This window comes from Danio rerio, chromosome 6 (assembly GCF_052040795.2).
Source record: "Danio rerio strain M-AB ecotype USA chromosome 6, GRCz13ab, whole genome shotgun sequence".
NCBI classification, from domain to species: Eukaryota; Metazoa; Chordata; class Actinopteri; order Cypriniformes; family Danionidae; genus Danio; species Danio rerio.
The window spans coordinates 36,518,891-36,534,815 of record NC_141026.1 but is presented as its reverse complement, the minus strand read 5'-3'; the positions used below and the strand labels follow the sequence as shown (position 1 = coordinate 36,534,815).

General features: G+C 34.2%; 2 long non-coding RNA genes across 2 annotated transcripts in view; one reads left to right on the top strand and one right to left on the bottom strand.

Annotated features, from left to right (window-relative positions):
- LOC141386313 (uncharacterized) overlaps nt 1-15,925 on the bottom strand; it is a 147,674-nt gene that overhangs the window by 14,995 nt on the left and 116,754 nt on the right. The gene's annotated exons all lie outside the window — the stretch shown is intronic.
- The window catches only part of LOC137490673 (uncharacterized), a 202,150-nt gene that overhangs the window by 161,533 nt on the left and 24,692 nt on the right, over nt 1-15,925 (top strand). The gene's annotated exons all lie outside the window — the stretch shown is intronic.

Genomic DNA, 15,925 nt, shown 5'->3' with positions numbered 1-15,925 from the left:
GGACGGCCACGAATGAGCCAGTTTAAAAGGGCCGAGGTGTTTAAAACAACCAAATTAACGTACACGAATAACAAACAATCATATGTTTTAGTCAGGAAGCCTTTTACAAGTAAGCATATGTTCATTTACTCACCAGATATGTTTTAGAAACTCTCCAGAGCTTATGGAAACCGTCCTGTGTTGCCGTTAGCATCCGGGCAGAGTAGGATAACGTTAGGCTGCTCTGGTGATTCCCTCGCTAGCTTCGAATTAAAGGAGAAGTGTCGATTTTATTTTACAGATGGGTAACAATGCACAAAATGGCATTAAGCGTGACAGAAATGTGTTGAACATGTACATTTGATGTTTTTATGCACTATGTATGCGTGAGCATATATAAAAACATTCTTGAAAAGAAGTGAATAGTAATGCAGTTAAGCTAGATACACAAACGACCATGAATGAACCGCAGAAAATTAAAATTGTCACTCCATTCTAAAGTTATTAACTTAACAATATGTTTACAACTGTATTTCCTTAGAGAAAGTCAGTAAAATACCAACATTTAGGTAGTTTGACTCACCAGTTGCTGTTCTAAACCTCAGATGGAGAATGGCGTCTGGAAAATTCTTCAGTGACTGGGGCTGCATGAATTCCCGGATGTTGGAAATAACACCACCAAGTGTAGAAAAGATAACTCCTTGATTTCGCACTGAATAAAATAAATTCTAACTCTTATTATATTCATTTATCAAAATCTAACTCTTTAACATCAACACTTTACTCTGAAATGCTTCAACACCGAGAATTTAACTCAAATGAATTTGCTGTGTACCTTCATTTAAACTGCTGTGTTTGATATGGAGGACCAAGGAAACACCAGAAGTGAAAGATTTGCAAGCCAAGTTGTTTAAAATGTCATTTCAGAAGAAAACTATGCGTTCAGAAGAAAACTATGAGTGACGCTATATTGAACTTTCAAATGGCTCTGATGAAACATCAAGTTTGGACCAAAGGACTGAAACAGCCTTTTTGAGCACTGGTCATACATATTTTGTTGATACTGTTTGTACTAATAAAACATTTAAAGCATATTTGATATTGTTGCATTTTAAAAACTTGATGAATTGTTGAAGTGGTGAATGTTTTCAAATAAAATGTTTTTTATTTTGTAATTTACAGTCTATTTGACCTTTTTACCATATTTACACTCAAGAGAGTTGAATGAAATAACAATATATTACACCAGGCGGTGTTAAATATAGTTACAAATTTTAACTCTGCCCAGAGTTAAAATTAACCCTTACTTTGGTGTCAATGTGCCAACCCTTTTGAAAGTGTTGATTTAACTCTTTTTTGAGTGGACCCCATGAGACACTTTCAAAGGGTTGAAATTAACACCCATAGAGTTGTTTTGGGTCCCCATATTTTGCTGTGAAGGTTGTAAAACTTTTTTTGCAATATTTTGTCTTTAAATATATTTGGTGATTAAAATAATATTTTAAATTTGTTTAACAATTCTGTTTTGTTTAAATGCACCAAATACATTGTCTATATTCACTGAGAAATGGATACAAATATTTATTTTCAAAAAAGGGTGTACTCAATTATGCTGAGCATTGTATATAGGCATTTTCTTTAGGAAATATTAGGACATTTAAACACCACTTGAGAAATATTTGAAAAATAATCTAAATTTCACAGGATAATAAAAACAATAATTTTGCCTTCAACTGTACAAAAATAGCAAATGTCTAGAAAGAAAAGGAGAGAGAACAAAATGCACCTTCAAAAGAAACTTTAATCTAGGAGAACAGAGGAGGGTGAGGATGATGCATCTGAAGAAAAAGGAGATGGTGATTAAAATAGTGCACAAAATCTAAGCAAGGACACAAAGCAAGATTGACAACAAGAGAAAAGACACAAACTGAGAGAAAAAGAGGGAGGAGAGCCAAAGCAGCCAGAAGCAGATCAAGTTTGACAGCTAAGGTGAGTGTAAAAGACACGGATGAAAAAAGGGCATCACGCACATGCTGTAGCAGAGACCCAAAAACATGACATACAAATGGGATCAAGTCAGTTAGAGGCAAGTGTAGCTCTAATCTGCAAGTTCACGCATGGATGTGTATTTATTAAAAAGCTCATTGCTTTTAGACTAATTTTACCTGTTCCTTTATCAAGATCCAGCAGTTTTAGACATGATGTTGGAAATTAATCACCGATCAAGCACAAAAAAACTGAAAATTTCTGAAGAGATCAGTTATTTAATCAATGAAAATGCTAGGTTGCTTTAAAGAATGAACATATTTAATTTAGGCAAATATTTTCTCATATAAACTTTGATTGGAAAACCAAGTTTACAGCATTCAGATTTGCTCATCGAAGCTTAAGCACACTTCCTTAATGTGCAAGAGCAAATTATTATGTGAAATTATTTTTGCACATTACACCACCACATTTTAACTTCTGCAAGAACCAATGAATGCAAATTACCTAAATAATAAATGAATGGTCTTCATACTTAGACATCAGCACCGACATATGAGTAATACTTAATATAAAATGTTTTTTCTCTTCTTTCTCAAACAAATTGGTATTCTGAACACAGTAACCACTGCATCCCTGTTTTTTATTCGTGATGACAGGAACACACTAAATTATTCAGTTTTTTTTTTTAAATTCAAAGACAAACATATTCAGAAAAATGTTGATGAATTCCTATGTTTGCATCATATTTATTTAGAAAGAAAGCATTTCAATAGATTCTCCATGACATTATGCAATCTGAGGAGGTTTGAGTTATCTCAGTCAAAGCAAAAATGGGAGCTCACAATAAGACAAACTGATTTATATGCATTATACGAGTAAGGAGTGTGAAGAAATTGTATAGGAATATGACCATGGGGAGGCAAACATTTGGTATCAACAAAAGCAAGATACAAATAAAACATAAGGCCTAATAAATTCACAACTGCAATCATATATGGTCTAAGTTTTTCAAGCAACTTCTTGTATTTTTTTCTGAAGCATAATGTGTGTATATTAGGACAAATTGTTAGCATAAGCAGGATTTAATCAGCAGGATCAGCCAATCACATGGCAGCAACTCAATGCATTTAGACATGTAGACATGGTCAAGATGATCTGCTGCAGTTCTGGAAGAAGGGTAATTCAACTGATTTTAAATGTGGCATGGTTGTTGGTGCCAGACAGGCTGGTCTGAGTATTTTAGGGTGCTTTCACAATTGGTTCAATTGCCTGGAATGTACTCAAGTTCGATTGTCCCCATTTGTTTTCATGCACAACCATCAGGATTTACAGAGAATGGTCAGAGAATGGAAAATATCCAGTGAGTGGCAGTTCTGTGGGCACAAATGTCTTTTTGATGCCAGCGGTCAGAGGAGAATTGCCAGACTGGTTCCAGCTGATATAAAGGCAACAGTAACTCAAATAACCACTCGAGACAACTAAGGTTTGCAGAAGAGCATCTCTGAATGTACAACACGGCAAACCTTGAGGCGGATGGGCTACAGCAGTAGAAGACCAACCCGGGTGCCACTTCTTTCAGCTAAGAACAGGAAACTGAGGCTACAATTTGCACAGGCTCACCAAAAATGGACAGTAGTAGAATGGAAAAACATTGCCTAATCTGATGAGTCTTGATTACTGTTGCGACATTCGGATAGTAGGGTAAGAATTTGGCATCAAAATCATAAAAACATGGATCCATCCTGCCAGCATGGCTGCTGGTGGTGTAATGGTCTGGGGAATATTTTCTTGGCACACTTTGGTCCCATTAGTACCAATTGAGCATTGTGTCAACGCCACAGCCTACCTGAGTATTGTTGCTGACCATGTCCATCCCTTCATGACCACAGTGTACCCATCTTCTGATGGCTACTTCCAGCAGGATAAGGCACCATGTCATAAAGCGTAATTCATCTCAGACAGGTTTCTTGAACATGACAATGAGTTAACCGTAGTCAAATTGCCTCCACAGTCACCAGATCTCAATCCAATAGAGTACCCTCAGCATGTGGTGGAACAGGAGATTCACATAATGCATGTGGAGCCGACAAATCTGGATGTTTAGCCGACAAATCTGCAGTAACTCTATGATGCTATCATTCATTCATTCATTTTCTTTTCAACTTGGTCCCTTTATTAATCTGGGGTCACCACAGCGGAATGAACCGTCAAATTATCCAGCACATTTTTACACAGCGGATGCCCTTCCAGCCACAACCCATATCTGGGAAACATCAACACACACACTCATACACACATACACTATGGACAATTTAGCCGCAAGGAGAACATTTAAACTCCACACAGAAACGCCAACTGAGCCAGCCGAGGCTTAAATCAGCGATCTTCTTGCTGCGAGGGGACAGCACTACCTTCTTCGCCACTGCGTCAGCCTGATGCTATATTGTCAATACCAAAATCTCTAGGCAATATTACCAGTACCTTGTTGAATCTATGCCATGAAGGATTAAGGTAGTTCTGAAGCCAAAAGGGAGCTCAGATCCTTTTTTCTAAATCCAACAAAAAAAAAATTTCAGTGAATTGCCATTCTTTCCTCACTCAATTCAGTATTTGCATGTGCACGTGTCTTGATAAATATAACCTTTTTTAGTTAAAAATATAATTATTATTTGAAATATAACAACAAACATTATTACTTTAGTTGAGTTTATTTGCAGTATTTAAGGCAAGCACATTATAAATTTCCAAAACATGAACAAAATTGATTATTTTACTTTATTAATTGAAAGATTATTTAATTACAGTAAATGTTTATTCTGTAACTCATTACACACAAAACTGTTTCAGCCCCTGACTCGTGTAAAAGTACACTTTGAGCAGAACTTGTTTTCAAATGTATGCAATGTTTCAAACAAAGGGACAAAATCTCTTCAATTTCATGAATATATCATCATTTCGTTCGAAAAGATGAATGAAACTCTTACAGGTTTGATGTGGAACGAGTGTGAGTAAATGAACACATTTTGAGGCAAAGGTTTTAATATCATTCTCTCAGCCAGCAGAGTGAATGTTCCTGTCCTGAAGCTTAACCCCATTCATTTATATAACTGATTCGACCTTTTGGTTTCTGCTAATCTACTCTGGATCTGTCTGGACTCTTTTCCAAAAGGCATCTATCAATCTTCATTCGCACCTACTTAGTCTAAGCCTCTCTTGTTTATCTTTAATTTACCCATTAGCAGGAGAACAAGAGCACTGTGAAACAGGTGGGCAAGGTTGGTGTGGTGCAACGGGACTGATGCTAATTACAGCAGCTGGCACAAGCACTTCTGTTGACTTCCACCCATGCACTACACTTTCTGTCAAGGTTAGGCACATGTGGAGAATATGAAGAACTGTGATATAATTAGATTGTAGAAATTGCTAAGACAGGATGTATTATGGTAAAAATATTTAATGTTCTTGTGGAAAAAAAAAAGTATAGCAGTTTAGCCAACGCAATCTTGCGGATATTTGTAACTTTTGTTTTACTGGCTGATTTGTATTCATTTGTACAATTTCTGGTCCCACTTTATATTAGCTGGTCTTAACTATTATGTACTTGCCCTGAAATTAACCATTAGTTACAATTTGCGTATTGTGTATATACATGTTCATTTATTCATTTTCTTTTCGGCTTAGTGGCTTTATTATTCTGTGGTCGCCACAGCGAAATGAACTACCAACTTATCCTGCATATGTTTTACGCAGCAGATGCCCTTCCAGCTGCAACCCATCACTGGGAAACATTCAAACACACTCATTCACACACATACACTATGGACAATTTAGCCTACCCAATTCACCAATACCACATGTCTTTGGACTTGTGGGTGAAACCGGACCACCTGAAGGAAACCCACGCAAACACAGGGAGAACATGCAAACTCCACACAGAAATGCCAACTGACCCAGCCGAGGCTCAAACCAGCAACCTTCTTGCTGTGAGGCGAATATGCTACCCACTCACCATGCAGCAGATATACATGTTTTTACATTAAATACATGCTTGTAAATACATTTATAATTACATTGTTGATCCTTCCCTTACACCTTAACCCACCCTTAAACCTACCCACCAAACCTGTCCCAAACCCTATCTGTATCCCACTTCAAGAGCACCAGAAGTGTTCTGCAATACATTATGAACACATCAAGTGCATTGCATGTATATTTGGATGTAAGTACAGATTAGTTTTTCTAATATTTATATAAGAAACTGACCAAGCCGAGGCTCGAACCAGTGACCTTCTTGCTGTGAGGCGACAAGGCTACCCACTGCGCCTCCTTGTCGCACCTGGAAGTTTATTATACATGCATTTAAATTATTATTATCTGAAAATGCTTTTCAAAAATATAGTAAACTACAAGTGCACATTGAACACTCGAATGCTTCATTTATACATCAGAACTGCTTCTTCACTGTATAGTGCTGTGTGTTGTGTTTTACACAGGGCCAACAAACAGCATGTGGAGGTGTGTGTGGGAGAATTTAATTTGATTCATGAGTAGCTTTAATGGGAAAAACAGAGAAGCGTGAGAGCATCTATAATGTACCAACTGAGAGTGTTCTCTATGAGTTTTGCCCAGCTGCCAAGTGTACTCACTGATGCTGCACATTCATCTCCAGTAAACATGCTACCTTTTCAAACTGCAAATGTTGAGCGATAAAATTCATGTAAAGGGAAACTTTCATCATTTACTCACCCTCGTGTCAATTTAAACTTGAATGACTTGCATGGTTTCTTCTGTGAGAACAACTGTGATGCCTGTAAGGATATCTGAAATATGGCAATATATGAACATAATGAAATACCTATGTATACGTGATTTTTCAGGTTTTTTATTTTTAACAAATTTGCAACAATTCAAAAAATATTTTTTCACTTTGTCATTATAGGGTATTGTGTGCAGAGTTTTGAGGAAATAAATGAATTTAATCCATTTTGGAATAAGGCTGTAACATAAAAAATATGGAAAAAATGAAGCGCTATGAATACTTTCCAGATGCACTGTGTATAGTATTGATTCTAATTGTTTAGTTAATATTTGTGAACATATATGTACATATTGTTGATTCTAATAGTTTATAAGTTGATATATGTAAGCATTTATGTACTTATTATTGATTCTAATTGTTTAATAGTTAATATGTGTAAACATAAAAGTACACGTTTTATTCTAATAGTTTAATTGTTAGTATATTTGAGCATATATGTACTTGTTTGTAATTATATATGTTAAAAGGACAGCTTACCCAAAAATTATACTAATAATTTACTGACCCTGTTTCAATCCTTTATGAGTTGTTTGCTTCTGCTAACCACAAAAGAAGATATTTGGAAATTTGTACTGATTTGCAAATGCTATATCTGTTTTTCCTAACATGGAAGTGAATGATAACAGGTTTTCAGCTTTCTTCAATATATCTTCTTTTGTGTTCAACAGAAGAAAGAATCTCAAAGATTTGGGACCACTTGACCACTAAATAGTACACTTTCATTTTTGGGTGAACTATCCCTTCCACATTTGTATGTCGCTTTGCACAAAAGCATCTGCTAAATGTAAACCTAAATGTGTCTTGAAATTTCTCCTTGAGTTTTCTATGATGTCAAAAAACATATAAGTCAGATCATCAAGGTTTGGACATTTTTGTCATTTTCATTTGAGAGCGAACTCTTTAAAATTAACAGGAAAAAAAAACATGAGGGAAAACAACAGGAACGAGAGAGAAGCTCTCAATTATCATAATTGTCAGGCAATCTAGCAAGTGCTCCCCTGTGTTTATGTTTAGCGTGTGTCTTGATAAAATGCATAAACAGTTGTTAATTTGCAAATTTTCTGCTCCTGTCTGTCTTTAAATAGCTTCAAAAATTATTTTAAAAATGTTCGCACGAAGACCATGACTGATTAGTTGGTAAAATTACTTGCTTTAATATTTAATAGAGTTTTTAATATGCACAATGTTAATTACATTTACCTCTTTTGTTGTTGTTTTGCTTGTGTCTGGCGTGAAGGTAAAAAAAACTATATTAAAGCAGTTTAATATTGCTCCCCAAAGCTGATTCTTTTGAATAATCATGCTTGGCAATAATGATATGTTTTGCAATTCAAAAATCTCCCATATTCCTGCTGTCAGACTGGCTGTGAAAATAGAGGAGGGTTTTCGGGCTTTAATGCTCTATCTTTGATTAAATAACAGCTCGTCTTATATAACAACACAAACGAGAACTCCAGAACATCAACCAGAACCCGTGTTTTGTTGTTTAGTGTTTTTTTTAGTTTGCCACTGCTGATGTAAGGCGAAGACAAGCGAGAATTAGAACAACTTATGATGAATTTGTCATTCTTAAAAAAGGTAGGATTTTTTTTTTTCTAGAAAGAAATGAAACACAAAAGAAGCAGGGAACAGGAATACATCAAGAGTGACAATGGGAAAAAAAGACCAGACCAGATCAGAGAGATAAAAAGACAGTTGAGGACACCTCTGCATTTGCATACTGCTTTTTACATTTAGCAGATCTCATTAACCTGTGCTGAAACTGGCAGAAATTCATACGCCATCTGACACATGCAGAAGCCGTTCCCATACGCTTTTCATCATCTTCTCAGCCCCTTTGTTTTCAGGTCTTACACATCTACATTGCAATAGAGAGAAAGAGACGGTGAAATGTATCTTGTGAGATGACTAAACTCTGCTGGAAGACAGGCCATAATTACACAGTTTTGCCTCTGTTTGTGGGGGCACACATGGAGGGAACATGCCGTACTTATCAGGCAATGAGCGTAGTAGGAAAGTATGCTAAAAATTATATGCATAAATAATGTGATGTTACACTTTCAGAAATAAAGGTACAAAAGCTGTCACTGAGGTGGTACCTTTTAAAAGGTACACTTTTGAACCTTAACGGTGCATATTGGTACTTCAAAGCCTATGCAATGGCATCATTGTGAGGTTTTATGAAAACATAACCTTTTTAGTTTTGATAGTTTTATTAAATTTAATTATCTTTAATTGGCTTTTAATTGTTTAAACAATTTTGCACCAGTGCTGTTTTCTAATAAGCAGAGGAAAGTAACAAATCACAAATACTCAAACTACTGTACTTGAGTAGCTTTTCTCAGGAATTGTAATTTACTAAGTAGTTTCCCTTGAGTACTTTTTAGTACAGTATTTTTCCTTTTACCTGCAGTCACTACTTTACTTTATTCTTGACTATGGGGATTAGAAAAATCAGTCCTGTGATTCATCTTCAATCAAATCTCACATAGAAGGTAAATTGCATCATAATAAACTACCTCAAGACATGGGGCATTTATTCATTTTTACAGTTTGGAACCATTAAAAGTGTCCAAAAACATGTCAAAAAATCTTTACAGCTATTGACCCAGATACTGTTCACTCTTGAGAAGTTGACAGATGCTTTGACCGAAATGGCCTTAAACACCCAGCAGGCACAAGATGTCAACATGATGTTAGATCGACTTTGTACCCCAACGTCGTGGGGATGTTGCATATTGTTTGGAAATGAATCGGGTTAATGTCAGAATCCAACGTCAGGTCGACGTCAATTTTGGTCACCCGACATCACAACCTGAATCTAAACTAAATTTACCTCTTAAGATGTTGTGTGCCTGCTGGGCAATAACTAAGTTAAATTGCACTTCAGAATGTTACGTTTACACACATCCACAAATTACATGTAAATGCATCAGCTTATAACAGCGCAACACTCACTACTCTTGAGTACTTTTGAAAGAGCGACTTTTTACTCATATGTTGAGTAATATTTAAAACAGATAATCTCACACTACTTGCACTACATTTTTAAGCAAGTAATGGTACTTTTAGTACCATAGAGTGGTGCGGACTAGCAGCGGGAACACATCAAATCTGTTCCACCTGATGGAACATACTGAGAGTCAGAATCAATGACAGAAGATGAGGCATCATAAAAGTTTAAACCAACCTGTCCCCTCACTATACACCTTCCAGACACTGACACCAAACACAGATGGCTATGAGGCGCCGAGTAGGATTTAAGTCAAACTTTGCTCATCAACACATGCATATATGTGGATTTTGGTATTATTTTGATTGTTAAATATTCAGCATATACAAAAAAATCTGATAAAAATTTCTGTCCATCATGTTGGTCGAGCTAACCCCCATAAACTATGTCTAATATATATATATATATATATATATATATATATATATATATATATATATATATATATATATATATATATATATATATATATTACAACAAAAATGCTGTATTTACATTTACAGCACCATTTGTCTTGCTCTATATGTATTTACAGAATTGTATGTCTTTATTGTAAAATATACAGTCATTTTTACAATGCAACTTTAAAATACAGTAACATACTGCACAAATGTCCTACAGTATAATTCATTTTATATTACAGTCAAATGCAGTGTAATTAAATATATAATATAACAATATAAATATATATATATATATATATATATATATATATATATATATATATATATATATATATATATATATATATATATATATATATATATATATAAAACAGTGTAAGTAAACATTTAACAGTATTTATTGTTTCCTTCTAAGCATTTTTTCACTGTAGCATTTTTATTGTAGCCTTTATATATATATAATGCAATTCGGCTACCACAAAAGCAGATTGACCCCTTAAAAAGTTTCAAACCCTTGAAGACCTTTTCCTACCAACTTTTCCTGTCATGACATCTTAGCATAAAGCTTAAGCCCTGTGGTTGTTGACGAGCAGAAAAACACAGCGAGAGAAAAAGAATAGCGAAAAGAAGGCAAATAAGAAGTGGATCAAACAATACCAGTGCATGTCAGCTCAAATTGGCAGTGGCGAGTGACTTCAGGGATTCAGGATTCTCTTCAGGTCATGAAGCATTTCATCAGGCGTGTGGAGAAGAACATGAGCTCTGCCGCCACACACACGTTTACAAGCTTTTCACGGGCCCTAGATTTGCCCCTCCAGCCTCTTGACACACACTGGCATATGTGAAAAACATCTTCACATGTGCACGTGCAAGACTGATCTGTGCGTGGCCTCTGCATATTGATGCTGTTGGGTTTGACTGAATGAAGGGGCAACTAACTGAGTTCTGGTCCCATCTGGTGGCCTTCTAGTCATAGGCCAAGTTTGGATATGGGCTAAATATCATTAAATAATAAAAATAATATATTGTTAAGTACAGCCCTATTGTGATATGTAATTCTTGTTCAAATATTTACCAAGTGATGTTTAACAGAGTAACTTCACAATTTTTTCCTATTATATTTTCTTCTGAAAAAAAGTCTTAGCTTAAATTAAAGGTTTAATTACATAAATTAGTATCTTATTATATATATATATATATATAAACACACACACACACACACACACACACACACACACACACACACACACACACACACACACACACACACACACACACACATATCTATACATATACATCTACATATCTATACATATACATCTACATATCTATATCTACATATCTATAATTAATAAGATACTAATTTATGTAAATAAACCTTTAATTTAAGCTGAATGCTTTTATTTTGCAAATTAGTTAAATATGCTGTACTGTCATCAATGTCATTGGTATTAAAAATGTGTTATTAAAACTAATATGCATAACAATGTGTTGAAAAAATATGATCCCTTCGTTAAACATCAACTGGGAAATAAAAATTTCCAATTCGGGCTAATCATCTTGTCTATATATATATATATATATATATATTACAGGTGAACCTACACTGGTCTCATGTCTCATGGTTTGATTCGGTTGTGATTATCATGCCATCAATATAGTTCAATTCGATATCTCGGTGCATCGACGATACTTTCCATACACAACTTTGTATTTCACTTCACAGCACAAGAATTCTTATATTAAAATGTATAAATAGATTATATTTATATATTATTTGCAATATAATTTTGTCCTTTAATACAAACAGTCAGAACTGTATCTTTAAAATCTCAAGTACAGGCACAGAACAACATGAGCATTTATAGCAAATAAAGAAATATAAATATCCCGCTCGCTTTATGAGCCCTGTCCACCGAGTTCTTACACCCCTTTAATTGGTCACGTGCTCAACAGAAAAAGCTGCGACTGGTGCGGAGGAGAAAACTCGCTCTGCAGATGCGCTCGTGTCTGTTTCCAAAAGTATCGCTGTAACAGCTGTGAGGAGAGGAAAGGTCACGTCAGCAGGTCAAAGAGCCACAGAGAGAGAGAGAGAGAGAGAGAGAGAGAGAGAGAAATATGAAGTTTACTTTCATTTTCTCAATCACAGTGAAATAGGGGCTTCTGCTGTAACTTACGTAACTTCAGTGTCAGTGAAAAGACAGTCCAGCAAACACACACGCAGTGAATTGTGCAGAGTTTCTGCGTCTTTAAGTAGTTGGAGTGTTTTAATTACTCTCGCCTCCCTCACTATAGTAAGCTACCGCCACACAGCGCATGTGAGAAAAATGACATAAGTACGTAATAACCTGTTATGATGTATTACTGAACCGATACCAAATTGTCTGTGTGTACCAAAGAAACAATTAATTTTGACACCCCTAATATATATATATATATATATATATATATATATATATATATATATATATATATATATATATATATATATATATATATATATATATATATATATATATATATATCTGGGCTGGGTAATTAATCAAAAAGTAATTGAAATCGACATTCAAAACCTATAATAGATCAAGTTTTTCCAGGTCATTTTTTTTTCAGAACCCGCTCTGTTGAGCCGGATTAATACTTCTTCAGCCACTTTTTTTACATTGAAATATTGGTTCACACAAGATGCAAGAAATGCACCATTTAAAATATTATTTATAGGATATAAAGGAGTTATTTTATTTAGAACAGACACTACTTATTTTGTACAATTAATATGAAAAACACTGAAAATTATTTATTTTTTCAGGTTATTTATTTGAACTTTTTATTAGAAAAGTTTGTTTTAGGCAATGTGTGTTTTAATTTCAGTTATTCAATGTTGATGTTCAATAAATAATCATGGATAATAGATAGTTTGTGTTTCCTTCATTTTTTTTTTAAATCAAGTAATGCACCCTTTATTCAAAAATCTTTCACTTGTAATATGTGAGCATAGTTACTGTACAAAACCTGTCAGTAAATTATGAGGGCAAATAAATTAAATATATAAATAAAATAATTGATTAATCAGTATGTATCTGAATAACGACTACCCAGAAAAATTAAGCACTGTTGATTTTAGCAGACTATTTTATCCAAACAATATGCGGGTGTTTTCATGAAGATAAGGACTCAATTTCAAAATGATGTTCTTCATAATTTAATTTACAATATGAAAAGTGACAGCTGATAGATAGAAGAGATAATTCCTTCGGGGGGAAATGCTGGCACACACACACACACACACACACACCTATCAAAACGCATATGCTACAAAGTGATGTATATATTAGGACATTTTTAAATAATAATGTCATCTTTAAGGAGACTAAGGCATCTTAACAGTATAATCTGACACCGATACACTGATTCTGAAACTGATAATCTGATTTCTCTTATGACAAAGGCTACAATCAAGTTTCATTTTAGCTGTCAAGAAAGCAGAGAACTGAAACATCTTAATATTGTTGACAAGTTTAAAGGCTTCTAAGTATGGCTTTTATATATACGTGCAACATTATGTACAATGGGAATATTTATAATAATAATAATAAATATATGTTTGAATATATGTTTGTGGATGTGTGTTTTCAGCTGCTGTACAATATGCCTAAATTATAGTATGTTAAAGTTCAATGGTAGTGCCATTAACGTAGTGAATATCTTTCCTATGAAAAATAAATAAATATAAAAAAATTTCACAATTTCATGTGAAGAATAACACTGCATTTATTCTGAGTGTGATTAATTGTAGACGGCAGAGGGGGGCACCCAAGGTAGCAATATATAATGGCCAGCAGGTCCTGATGATATAAAGTTCGTCCACATGGGGGCGTCACACAGGTCAGTGTCACAGTGGCCTCAAAGCCATAGTCACCATTATCCGTGTCAAACGATTCAACTGGGTGTCTGGGATTACTTTGGTTGACTGTAAGAAGAGTTTAAGCAGTACTTCAATATATTAATTTTATATTAATAAATATGCTGTATGGTATTACATAGAGATGACTATTCACCAGGTTTGAACAATGAAAAAGACTTGGGAAATGCTACTGTAATATAAGGCATTGGATTGGTGTAACATTGGACACCAGAGGTTTATTGCTGCCCATTATACCGTTAATTTTCCAGGTTGAGTACTTGTTAAGTGTCCTACATTTGATTGCAGTGTGTTTTAGTAGATTTTCAAAAGCATTGCTCGAGGGAGGACAAAGACACTTGATTGTGAAGTGGGACTAAATGTTATTTAATTCAATAAATAATATGCACATTTGCTGGGAGTAAAGTGGCTTTTACAATAATAAATGACCAATAAAATGCTTTTAAATATTGCACAAATAAATGTGTTTGTTTGTTTGTAATAATAATTATTATTCATGATTTAATTACAAGATAGTTTTGTTGAGCTTCTATTTTAACAGCTGTAACAATATGAAACCTGCAGCAGCAATATTATTTACAATGTAACAGAGACAAGTTTAGGTTAATGAATGATTCTTACAGGTGATTTAGATTTTCTACTTGTTAGTTATAGCAGTAAATTTCTATAACATAGTACACATTTAAATATAGAAATAGTATAGTGAAATAGTGTATAGAGCTTCTATGTTGTTTTGTTTTTGTTTTTTTGGACTGATTTAATAATGACATTCGTTCAATCATTCATTAATTTTCCTTAGGGCTTATTTCATCAGGTTGCCACAGCATAACTTATCCAAAATATGTTTTAATGCAGCAAATGCCCTTCGAGCTGCAACCCAGTACTGGGAAACATCCATCCAAACTTGTTTACACACTTGTTTACATAAAATTCAGTTTATTCAATTCACCTGTGCTGCATTGTTTTTGGGCTGTGGGGAAAACGGGAGCACCAGGAGGAAACCCATGCTACTGAGCCACCATGTCACCCTTAATTATGACATGAAACGATGAACTGCACAGCATAATTATTCTGATTTTTAAACTTTATATACAGGTCTTTTAAAAGTCTAGAGAACATTTTCAGAATAGTGCCACTTTAATGTTTTATTTATACTACATCTAAAAAGCTTTTTAAAATTACAAAATGTTTATTTCTTTTCCTAAGAAATCCACTCATGAAGGCTGCATTTCCAATTTTAGTTAAATAACAAGTATATTTAAAATTTTTTTGTCAATTTTGTCAAATTTTTATATTTTTCAGAGTCATTACTTAAATCTTTCTGAATTCATCCGCGTTTGTTGATTTGATGATTTACTTAATCTTATTACTTTAAGTAATACACATTTTCAACTGTTTTCAACTGTAACGCTTTTTTGATGTTGTTTTTTTATTTTATTTTGATGGTCCCTGTTGCACATTTTGTTAACTAAAATTTGCATTGCAACTACTTGTCAATTAATTTCATATTCGAGTATTAGTAGACTGTCTGCTTTATATCTGCTGATACTGCTCCTTTAACAGACATTTAACTGACTAAAAGTGTCAAAAGTATGTCAACTTACACAAACTCTAACCCCATCCTAACAGTCTACTTATAATCTAATGAGAATTAGTTGGCATGCAGATGCAATTTAAATTAAATTCAACGAAATGCGTTATAGGTCCCATTAAAATAAAGTCATACCCAAAAATAAATTACAGTTGAAGTCAGAATTATTAGAGCTCCCGTATATTTTCCCTAATTTCTAAGATTTGCA